General features: G+C 37.5%; 1 protein-coding gene across 2 annotated transcripts in view; it reads right to left on the bottom strand.

Moving 5' to 3' along the window:
• The window catches only part of POLA1 (DNA polymerase alpha 1, catalytic subunit), a 193,260-nt gene that overhangs the window by 9,178 nt on the left and 171,693 nt on the right, over window positions 1–12,389 (bottom strand). The gene's annotated exons all lie outside the window — the stretch shown is intronic.

Genomic DNA, 12,389 nt, shown 5'->3' with positions numbered 1-12,389 from the left:
ATCCTGGGACTTCATAATTTATTTTAATTGTGATCAGGGTTTTTTTCAGGAATACATGGTTTAAAAACCTTAGCATGTCAGATCTATGCCACACAGAAATACTGTAGCACTAAGTGAGACATTCTCCTGTATATAATGTATCCAGGCAATCTAAAGGGTTTTAAACCAAGTATATATGTATGTATAATGCATCTGACATAGCCAGATAGGCTATGAGAATCAGATCCATCCTACACACAGCACAAACCATAGCTGTATAATGCACACAAATTCATATTTTTGCTAGATTTAGGGTTTTCAAGCACTGTCTTTAGGACCAAATTCTGATTGCAGTATTCCACAGCTTTAGCTTATCCAGTGGCCCTGCAAAGAATTTTCTGTTTTTCTTTCTGTAGTTAAATTTAATGTAGTGCTAAAGGCACTAAACCAAAATATTTAAATATTTACATAGATAGACAGATTGAAACAAACTTCTTTATCAGAGCAGCAAATACTGCTCTCATACCTTTTTTTTTTTTTAAAGAACCCAATCACCTAACTCTTCAACAGAATGTACAAGTTCTGGTCTTTTTTTTTTTTAATATATATTTAACTATATTTCTATATTTTTCTAGTGTGATCTAGCAGTTAGAAGTAGAAAGTAAAGAATGAACCCAACAGCCCATCAAACCAGACAATCCTGAACAAACTACCAGAAGTAACTGGATTACCACCAGCAGTTAACAAACAGCTTACACCTAAACAACTGCCATGTATGAGCATAAAGCAGTTATACCATGGAATAGAAATTTAACTTCAATCTTAATTTTCCTCATTTCTAAGTTGTCTAACTCTCAGATTTACTCTTTAACTTGGTTTTAACAGAGCTTCTCAACTTTGAAATTGAAGAGCTTAAATAAAAAAGTAGAGATAAAGTGAAGTGAGCAAGAGTTGAAATGCTTGTAATACTTTCAAAATACATGTAGGCTTCTTCACAGAAGAGGAGTTTTTAAAGAGGTTCTGAAAACCATTTTGTACATTTTGTTGCCTGCCCTCAAGGGTTCAATCTTGGACACTAAGACAAAAATGACTAAGCAGAGAAGCAATTTGCCAGAGAAGGGTGATCTGGAACTTCTTGCAGATCAATCTATACAGACCACTTATACTGAAAAGCATGTGCTTTCAAAATTTCAAATAACTCCATTAATATTATTAAAAGTACATATACTTAAGGCTGAAAATTCAAAGGTGATGACATTTGTATATACTTATAAATGGTTGTCTTCAATACAAAGCCAGTATCTTGTTATAAGTTATTCTTTGGTGTATCACTCCAACTGAAAAGAAGTGGATGAGGGTCAAGCTCCAGCTGAACTAGTCCTTATTTAAACTGTGTTCAGTTCAACTTCAATGTTTTCTCCTCAAGGAGCCCTAACAGTCACCCCAATTAATTTTCCTTCTTAAAAAAACCAAATAGCTGATTTCACAGCCTAAAACACCATTTTTTAAAAATATTTTTAAGCACTTCGTAGGCATCTTGATCCTTACTTTTATACTTTCTTCCTAGAAAGCTTGCCTTACTTAAAATATTTTCTGGCAAACTGAATAATAAGATTGAGATCTGCAAAATTTTTTTTTTTGTTCCATTCAAGAGTTCCCTACCTCTTCCTTGGCTGCAAAGGATATTAGCTCTGGAACTGCTGCACTGAGTACGCTTCCTGTATTTTTTCCTGTAGGTGGCTCTTTAGTGAGGAATTCTGCAGCATCTAACCAAGTGCATGCAACAATTTTTCACGTTATATCTCCAAAATATAGGCCAAGAAGAGAGAAAGAATGTGTGCTATGCATAAAAATAATTAAAAAACACTACCCCAATGGATTCAAGTTTCTTTTCCATCAGCAAAAATATTAAATGCAGAAATACATTGTGACCAAATTCAGGTGTTTTTTTTCCTTTTGTTCTTAATTTATCTAACTGGTTTTCTGCACTAGCTACATGTAAGACTTGGCTTTGGTGCACATATTTTCTACAAGTTTTTCTGAGAAAGCATTTACATACAGACATGTAAATGCACGTAGTTGAATTCTGCAAGTTCCGTCACAGACAAGTCTGTCAATGTGTGATCAAGAAACAAGGAAATCTGTCCAATAACTCCTGCAAAACTGAAATTCTAGTTCAAAAAGGAAAAGAAAAACAAAACCAAACGGGAAAAAAAGGGATCTCTTAAATTTAGATATAATTGTGATTACCTTATGTATTAAGTGTTTCTCATGGAGTTACATTCCCATTTTTGTTTTGAGAACTCGTCAACTGCTCACCTTGCTTTTAAAATCACTGTTATTTAGGTTACTAACATAATAAATGGGGGAGGTGTCAGTATCACTTAGGTTCTTTGCACTTTCAATCATATTGCCTGGTGGACATAGTTTTACTTCCGCGAGGGAGACGGTACTGCTTTTTTCCCCTGAACTCCATGAACAAGCACCCTTCTTCACTTTTCCAGTAATTTTGTCCCTGTAACAGTCATTTAAAGGTATTCTCTTTTACAAGGTATTTACCCAGCATGCACACAGCTCTGATAAAAAATGTTGGAGAAAACAGTTCCACCGACTCACAGACATTAGTGTTCACAGGAACAACTATACGTGACCCACCTCCATCACCATGAGGCTCCCTGAACAGGAAAGTATAAGAGTCCATAACATCTCTACTATTAAAGCAGCAAACCCTCAATGGCTGGAATTCAACCAAACCAGTAAGGAAATGCCCATCTTTGAGAAAAAAGCCTAAATGGGACAACTGTGCATTTCCACACTGCCACCTATTGGGAGATTTTGAAGAACTTTACAAATATTAATGAACTATATTAGAAGGTGAGACAGACACCATCCTTGTCCCACAGAGAAACTTGTGGATTAAGGGGAAGATTTTAAAAGATATACTACTGTGCTGCCTACCTAATGCCTAAATGAATTTCTCAACCTTCACCATGGACCTCTGCAGTGCCATTGCACTTATCAGGCTACAAATATTAAGTCTTTTGAAAACTATGTATGTCACTTAGATGTCTAAGAGCAAGGTGGAAATTCACAGCTTAACCAGCTCTTTCACTGCCCCACAGGAATTGCCCACGGCTGTTATCTGTGGTCCTACACTCCACAGTGGTGCTACCTAGTGACAGATGCAGAAGGCTGCTTCCCTGTTAAAAATGACCAGAACATAAAAAAGCATAACATACATTTACCAGGGATCCAAGCAAGTGAAACAAGTATTCAGGTTGCATAGGTATTATATTATTCATAAAACAAAATCTTGGCCAGAAGCTAGTAAAATATCCTTGCTCTTTTAATTCCCACCACCCAGAAATAATCTTCCTGTTTGTGTTTTATTGGAAAACAACTGATTTAAAAGTCACCTAGTGCTATAATCCCCACTCCACAACTGCCATCTGTCCTACAGCGGTAGTAACAGACCCTTTCATTCACAAGCAAAGCCAGCAGAATAAAGAGGAAGAGGAGGAGTTGAAGGGGAAGAGAGTGAGAAAGCAGATAAATTCCGTTTGTGCTATTAAAAAAAAATAGAAAAGTGAACTCAGTGGTTGAAAAGTGAAGATAAAAAGATGAAAACAGTAATCTTGCTACAGAAACCAGAGAATTATGTTCTTGCTCTACCCTCTCTTTTTAGTTTTTTTTTCTTTCACACTGTACAAACTGTAGCACCCTGAACAACTCACTCCCCTGCTATTTCCAGCACTTTACAGAAACTTTTCAACATTTCTGTTCGACACATATTTTCAGCAGTGAGGTGAAGACAATAAGTAAACAGGTAGTGAAGGGCTATTTAGAGAGCTGGTCAGTCACAGTAATAATAACACAAAAAGAAAAAACCCCACACAGCACAGAACATCTATCCTATGCGCTGTAGCCACAGACAACACATGACCTCTGACAAACAGTTTTCAGAGTAATTTTAATGCTACTCTGGATTTAACTTGACTAACTGGTAGCAATTGAGCACATCTTTTTTTGTGGCAGCAGTTATCTAAAATGCTACAATAACAGCATCAAAAGTAGAATGGTGGAAGATTGGTTTTCCATTGTGCTGCTGAACTGGCATAATGCCCACTTTAAAAGCAATTCGCTGCTCATCACTGAAATCTGGCAGACACGACACTAAATGCCTCGAGAAAAAAAAAAAAGGGTCTTCAGAAGGGGGAACCACTCCAACGACCAAGCGAAGAAAAAGGAGACAAAAAAAAAAGGGAAGAAAGAAAGCAAAGAATGATGAATCTGTGTAAGAAGAGAAAATTGCAAAATAAAAAGTTTAGCACTGCATGCAGACTCAACAGGCTCTACTTAATTTGCTTGAAGATTTTATCGCAGGCTTGCATTAGTAATATCAGAACAAAACAAAAGCAAATATATATTTATGTCTGTCTATTGTTCTGATGAAGTGAAAACGTACTGAGTTACGTCAATCATTTGTCAAACACATCTTCCTAGTTTTATTTACCACTAAATATAATGAGTAAATATGTGATAATAAAACTCTTCTTTTTATACAGACATATACAATTTTTCCCCGCAACTAAATACAGGTAATGATTTAGTAAGCTTTCAAAATGTCTTTTTACTGTCAATAAAACTAATTCTATTCCCATTTTCATGTTAAAAAAAGGCTTTACAAATGAAAATTCAAATTAAAATTCTGATTATAGTGTAGTGTGACAACACCTGTATTTATAATTTTACTGTCAGCTAGCTCGTAGTGTTTAACAATAGCTTGAAGCAGAAAAGTAATTGGAATTTGTCTGTAACATGCCAGATGACGACACCGGGCACTTTGCTGTGCTAAAGCAAATTTGGTTTGATGACAAAATAACCTTAGAAAGAGTGGACACCACCCCCCACCCTCCAAAAGATTAAATAAAGCTATCCTCTACCTAGGGATATATAATCTAATTGTGGTAAACCAAAACAGCTGAGCAGTAGCTGCAGAAACCAGGGTACCCCTGGAGCTGACAGGGTTCTCCTAAGCAGGCATCCCTCCAGTCCCTCTCTGCAAGATTCACCTTCCAGTAGCCCTCTTAAAGTGGTGCATTACTCCAATATTATCATCAACATAATTCAGAAACATGGGAGAGAAAGAAAGCAAGGGCACAATAGGTTAGGAGGAGATGCTAACACAAGTGCTGCAGCTCTGTGGACCTCTCTGTGAATAAAAAAGGAAAACTACAACAAAAATGTGCAATGTCACTGTGAAAGCAGAAGTATCCTGTGTTTTCATATCACCCATACACTCACATTCACAGGTACTGACTGGCACATGCTGACAGGTCAGGTCAAAATTATGACATAAACACATACATTTTTTTCAGAAAAAAAAGTTTAAAAGAAAAAAAAGAAGGCAACCCCCCCATTCAATCTGAATATTTCAAAACTCAAACACATGCCACTCTCCACACACAACTTGTCTTACTGAAGTCGACAAATTAAAAGCCAGTGTTTTTCATTATGCTAAAGACAGAAAAAAAATAAAGAGAAGGAAGCCACATAAGAAAGAAAAACAGAATGACAGTGATGTTTTAGTTTACACTAGATATGGCAACACATACAAACTGTCAAAACTATGGAGTGAAAAAAGCTGTTATCAAGCAACTGTCAAGAGAGTCCTCTGAGATTTGGAAATCTTGTGTTTATTGTAACTACTGCACATTACACAAAGAAAGAAACATCCCTTTTCTTACCATTGCTGCTAAATATCATGCACGAGAACCCAGATTTCTCCCTCACTATTTAGATTAATTTTTTTTCCTGTGCAATTCTGTGCTTGACAGCACAGGGCCCCTCCTTTTTCAGGTTTTCTATTGTTTGGTCAAAGTTCAGAGAGAAACTTGAGGTTATATCAAACATTATTTCATTTTCAAGAACTGTCAACACCCATTTTATGTTGTTAACTTGTTGTCCATCATTTAAGAGTGGAAACTGTTGACACCAAAATACACAGAGTAAGAATTTCTCTCTTAAAACACGTACGTAGAAAGAGCAAAGATAATGGAAACAGGTATTTTACTAGACATACTAACAATTCTCTTTCATGTATTTTAACACACTGACTAGAAATGAGTCTTACAGTTAACTGGCAGCGGGCTACAATATTCAAAGGTTTAGTCTGAATGTATTAATGTAGATTTTAAATTGCACTTTCTGATTATAAGAAAACAACTACCCCTTGGAGAGAGATCCCTAGTATCTACAGGGTTTCAATCGACTCTTCAAAGTCCTGTTTTAAGTGACAGTCTTCTATGATAATTTCTCAACCACAAGCAACATTCCAACCATGCTGATGCCTGGTTAAAACTTGTGACCAAAAAACAGATTGCTGTTTGCTCATTGCTCACTCTAAAAATCACATTTATCATCATTTCTACACTTCAGGTTTATGTAAAAATCACCTTTATTTTAAGTCACAGGTTTCACAGAACAAATATCTGATGAGGTCCCAAGATTCAGCCTGAAGATCTTGAGAAAGCATAAAACCTTGAATGTGTTTGAAAATGGAATTTTATGGAATTCTTACTGCATTGATTCTGGGGAGGGAAGTATCAAACCTAAAAGCTCAGTAAAAGAAGACTCAACTATTATTGTATAGGAACAAATGATCGGTTGCTCCTGTGAAGTCAATGCGTCCACAGAATGTAGAGTAATTTTTAATGCCTCAAAACTCATGATATTTCATTTTAAATTTGTTAGGGATATCACATCATCCATTAGATCTTTGATGAGGAACAGCCTTTCTGTGGGCTTATTTTCTAGTACCAACCATCAGATCTTGTTGGATTTACCTGCAGTGGCTTCCACTCCACAGACACCTGTTACCTCCTGGAAATCACCATCTGCAGCACTACAGTTCCTCAGCCCCAAGTGCACAGTCTGATACAGCCCAACTGTTTAAACTAACAGGGACATCTTCACATTTTTGCATATACTGATTTTTTTTTTTTTAGTCTTAAGAGCACTTCTTCAAAATGTCATAATATTTACGATCATCAGATGAGAATACTTGAACAAAAATTCAGCCCAACACAATTATATTTCCCACAACTACCATGACCACTTAGGTATAATTTTATCTCCAAATATTGGTTAACCTCATATAACACAATGACTAACATATTATCTCAATGCAAAACATAACATAAAATGATTGAGTATAAATGAATCTTTCCCACAAAAATTGCATTGTTAGCTGCAATATTTCCTAGCTTTGACTCTCAAGTACTTCCTCCTCCTGGATTATAAGAGTTTTAAAGTACTGTAACAATTACTGCATAAACAGCTGCAGCTATATGTCCGTTTAGCACAGTCTTTTGAAAAATATACATTAATACCCTAATCTAAGCTTACACACATGCTTACACAAAACACAAGAAACAAAACAGCTATCTGATCCTCAGAAATTTAATAACACAAAATAAGGCTACAAAACTTTACTATTTTCAAGACTGGCAATGTTTCAACACTGCATAGATATGATCCATATGCTAAAAGTCTATTCAAGTACTTAGTGCTCCATAAATAGAAAGAGTTCTTGTGAGTGAACTGCAGCAAAAAAAGAAAGACTATACAGAAGGTGTGGTGCAGAGCAAGGGTGAATTGTTGAACTGGTCCTGGGCTTCAATTATGATTAGGTTTAGAATCATTAAAGTTTGTAAGACATACTGAAGTTAGCCTGACACATCAAGGTCTTTTCATCTTATCTAGTCTACCAAATAGCCTTTGAAAGTTCATAAAAGCACTCTGAGAGCTGTATTTTAAAAAAGCCACGTCTGACTGAAAAGCTCGCCTGCCAAATCCTCTCCTTCTTCATATATACTTCCTAAGGGTTAGGAGACAGAGGGAAAAAAGGATGAGAGAAAAGGAGAGGGTCATTATAGCTCAAATTCAACACATTGAAGCTGGCACCATCAAAATAAAGAGCTCCTTCCATTAATCATGAAATTTAGAGTATTGGAAGATCTACCAGACCTATTTTATTGAACAGGAAAATTCAGCACGAGAATATTGTTAAATTGAGTTAGCATTATCAGTGGAAAAAATATGCTCTATTTCCTATTATTTATGAAGCCCTATCCTTTTCTTTCTTACCAATTACATTCCCTATCATTTCCAAAATATACAAACTGTTTTCAATCAACAGATTTCTTTATTACAGCATACTGCATGCTTGTTACAGCCTCTTTTCTATATTGAACCCTTGATTGGACAAGCATTTTGAATTTAACATGGCCTGTGATTGCACACATCCAACAAATTAAACCTGCCAATCTCTTTTTGGAGGATATCCTTTATATATACTATCACTGAAGAGTACCCCGAGTATATTTGCTTAGAAGAAATGGGGAAGGAGGAAATGATTATTATAGCATAGTCAGAAGACATTAATTTCCCCACGATATGTAACTGGTCCTGCATCCTCTTTTTCCTGTTTTCTAATGAATTATTTTATAACAGAAAAACATACTTACTGACTTTCTCTGTGTCTGTTTTACAATCATCAGTCTATTTTTCCTTTTGGCCAATTGCTAATCAAGTTGCAAAAATGAGGTGGCAGTAAAAGATGACTGACCCGGTAAGCCTGACACTCATTTTCCTCGGGTTAACCAGTTGCAAACCCAGATGACACAGTTCTTTGTAGAGTAAAAGAACTAAAATGCATTGGGTTATGCAAGCCTGTTCAAAATGAGACTCAACTTTGTAGAGCTTTTGACTCTGCAAGCAGGATTGAATTACAGATGGAATCACTTATAAGGATTCATCACTGCTGAGGCTGCACCTCCAGTCCTGTATCCAGTTCTGGGCCTCTCACTTCAAGAAGGACACTGAGGTCCTGGAGCGTGTCCAGGGAAGGGCAACAAAGCTGGTGAAGGGTCTAGCGAGGAAGTCCTATGAGGAGCAGCTGAGGGACTGGGGTTGCTTATCCTGGAGAAGAGGAGGCTCAGGGGAGACCTCCTCTCTACAACTATCTGAAAGGAGGTTGTAGACAGGTGGGGGTCGGTCTCTTCTCCCAGGCAACTAGTGACAGGATGAGAGGAAACGGTCTCAAGCTGTGCCAGGGGAGGTTCAGGTTGACCATCAGGAAGAATTTTCTCACTAAAAGGGTGGTTAAACATTGGAACTGGATGGAAGTGGTAGAGTCACCATACCTGAAAATGTTCAAGAAACCACTGGACCATAACACTTAGTACTATGGTTTAGTTGGCATGCTGGTGTTTGGTCAAAGGCTGGACTCTATGATCTGGGAGGTCTTTTCCAATCTTAATGATTCTAGGCTCCCACAAAGATGAAAATATTGGAAAGCATTTGCCTTGAAAAAGGCAGTTCAGAGATGCATTGGTTCAAAATCAAGGTTAAGTGGGAAGAAGTCTAAAAACAAAAAAGCAAATAAACAGAAAACTCTCATAGTATCAAAAAACCACAACTGAGCAAAGTCAAGACAACCAAGACAAGTCAAGGAGTGTACAAAACCCATAGAAGAAATTAGAAAAAAAAACTAATTAAAATACCTGCTAGCAAGGCTTGACCAACAGCATTCACAGTTCTTTGCATTTATTAAAGCTTAATACAAATTCCTCTACTGCAAATCCTCATGAAAGTGATATATATCATTATCTGGAAGACACTATCAGTTTCCTCCTTTATTTGCATAAGAGAAACATAAAAAGGACATGCTGCTTTTACAGCTGCTGAGCACTGAATCTTCATTCAGAAGATCTAGCTGCTATGCTCAGCTTTGCCCCCATTTTCCAACATTGTACCGGACCAGTTGCTGAATTCAGACTTCGGGTTTTGTCTGTAGGACAGGTTGGATGACACCTCCTCCTCTGAACTACTGCTTCTTTGGCACTGCAAATTCTATAGGCAGAAATGGTCTTAAAGTTTGCCTATTTGTGGTGCACCAGACCTCTAGATAGCAGCAGAATACAAATAATAACTGATGATATGAAACCAGCCTTCTGAGAGAACAGGTAAACCAGTATACTACATTTCCAATTTTTGTTTCAGAGATGCCTCTGCTGGCATCTGTATTTTTGATGGCATAAAACATTCCTCTTCTACTGCTAAAGATGCTCAAGTCATAGTTACTGTCATTCTGTGTGAGGCACTTTAACAGTCTAAACACCATTTAAATTTGGGCAGCACTCGGTCTCATCAAAATCTCACAAGTCTTCAAGGGTGAAAGCTCCACTGCTGTCTCTCAGAGAAGAAGGAAAGAACACAAGGAAAGACCTGGATCTTGAAACTAAGAACTTATATCTGTAGTTAGAGCAGATATTCATCTTCATTTTGCTGAAACTGATAAATTCAATTACGATAGCAATAGTGAAACCAAGTATCTAGCATATGATAAAAGTCAACTGCACATTCCAAATGAGGTGTGTAAAACCAAGACAAAACTAAAATCAAGATAAAAGAACTTGCTAAGTTTCTTAGAAGTTGAACTAGAAAGCTTAAAATGAAATTTAATGAAGAATCGGCTGCTCTACCTTGCTTTCACTTGACACAGCATCTACACCAATTAGGTACTAGATGACTAAGTGTTGCATTAAAAAGAAAAAAATGAGAACAATGGAAGATTTGCTGCAGACAACAGATTGGCCACTCAAAGAGCAGACTGAAGATAAGGTTCAAAAGTCCACACTCTTTGAGGGAGGGAGGAATAGTCATGGTCTTACTGTGCTTACTATGCTTTCTACTTAACTACCTGGCTTGACCCTCCACAACCTTTGTATACATTTTGAACAGCAACACTGAGCTCCTAAAATTCCTAGTGGCACTGATTAAATAAAAATTAAGATCAGAACGTGACACTGCTCATAGTCTATCAATGACTCAGGACACCATGTGCCCTGCAGGAAATAAAAGCTGGCTCACAGTAGCCCTGTGAGCTACTGCTTTCCACGGCTGTGTGGGGCTGACAATGCCACTCTCAGTTGTCACGTCCTGTAAGTGAGAGCTTAGTGTGGAGCTGCACTGCAGGAACAGTTCAGCTTCTGCAAAGGGAAGAACACATTACATGTTGCCCTGCTAATCCCACAACACTGCAGAGGAAAGCAACGTCTCCTATCCATTAGGAGACACATACATCCTCCTTTTATAAGATGTTACACTCTTCACAGCAAGGGAGATGGCTCATGACACAGCACACATACACTACAAACAAAATCGGGCCATGCTTTGGCCTTTGGTCAAACTAGACAGACCAATAGACATAATGGCCATAGACAGACCTTTGGTCAGACTAGTGTCAAATTCCGCCCTGGAGAGAAGAAAAGCAGATACCCTGGATGAACAACACAACCATGACACAGCCCTGGCTTATGAAACCATCTTCCAGCAACCTGGAAGGTCCAGCAACTTCCTGAACAGACAGTGCTCTCTCCATGCAGAAGTGACTCTGGGTTGATTTTTCCTTCCACAAATGTTTCCAACTACTTTTTGAATCCACGTGAACCTTTCAGAATCTGCAAAAATCTAAAAAGATCTTTAAGCATTTAGCCCTATCTAATTTAATGAGCTACATATGAGTGCCTGCCTACTACAGGCAGTCTTGGCACTCCCCCCTTGAACACACTCAGGCGGTTGAACACCATCAGTTACATACCAACACTTCCCCTACAAGTCTATCACTCTTCATGGTACAGCCTTCTTCATATGTCATAAAACCAACCATTAAGACGATACAGTCACATCAGATAAGGCCACTGAAGAAGAGTGGCAGGAAAGTTCAACCTGAGGAACATCGAGTTGCTAATGCCGAAAGTTTCCAATACCCTACATTTTACTGTATTTACATCTTCCATAAGACACTACTTCACAGATAATGAAAAGGGCAAGATGCACTAGGGCAAACATAATGAAGGTCATCATTCACCACACGAGAAGGAAAAATCTAAGGGTTAAGATGGATGTAAAGATTTAGTAAAGCAATAATTTGTTAGAGATCATGGAAAGTGATGATTCTCTTTTAACTCAGTTTTGTTCTGAGGCTTGGAAGATGTAAGCATGTTGTGCCTAGTGAAATTGTCTCCACTAATACAAATATGCCTTTTTTCATGAGACCGAAACTGTGAAGGTCTTTTGACAATACCGGGTACTATTCACAGCTATAATGGTTTTTAGAACACATAATCCACTACACAATCACAGGTTCAGATGACTAAGCACTCCACAATTGAGATGGTAGGAACTGAGCAGGAAAATGAACTTTCGAGCCCCCCCTATCAGACAAATCTATTGCTCTGTGGATGACAGACCCAAATGTTTTCTTAGCAATAGCTTTGGATTTGTGACACCAAAGAAAATAATATTTTTGTGTTTAATTACAAACTTTATGTGAAGATAAAATT

This window comes from Neopelma chrysocephalum, unplaced genomic scaffold, assembly GCF_003984885.1.
Source record: "Neopelma chrysocephalum unplaced genomic scaffold, ASM398488v2 Primary Assembly neopelma1_76, whole genome shotgun sequence".
Taxonomy (NCBI): Eukaryota; Metazoa; Chordata; class Aves; order Passeriformes; family Pipridae; genus Neopelma; species Neopelma chrysocephalum.
Note: the sequence above shows the minus strand (reverse complement) of the source record. Positions and strands in the feature narration are given on the sequence as shown.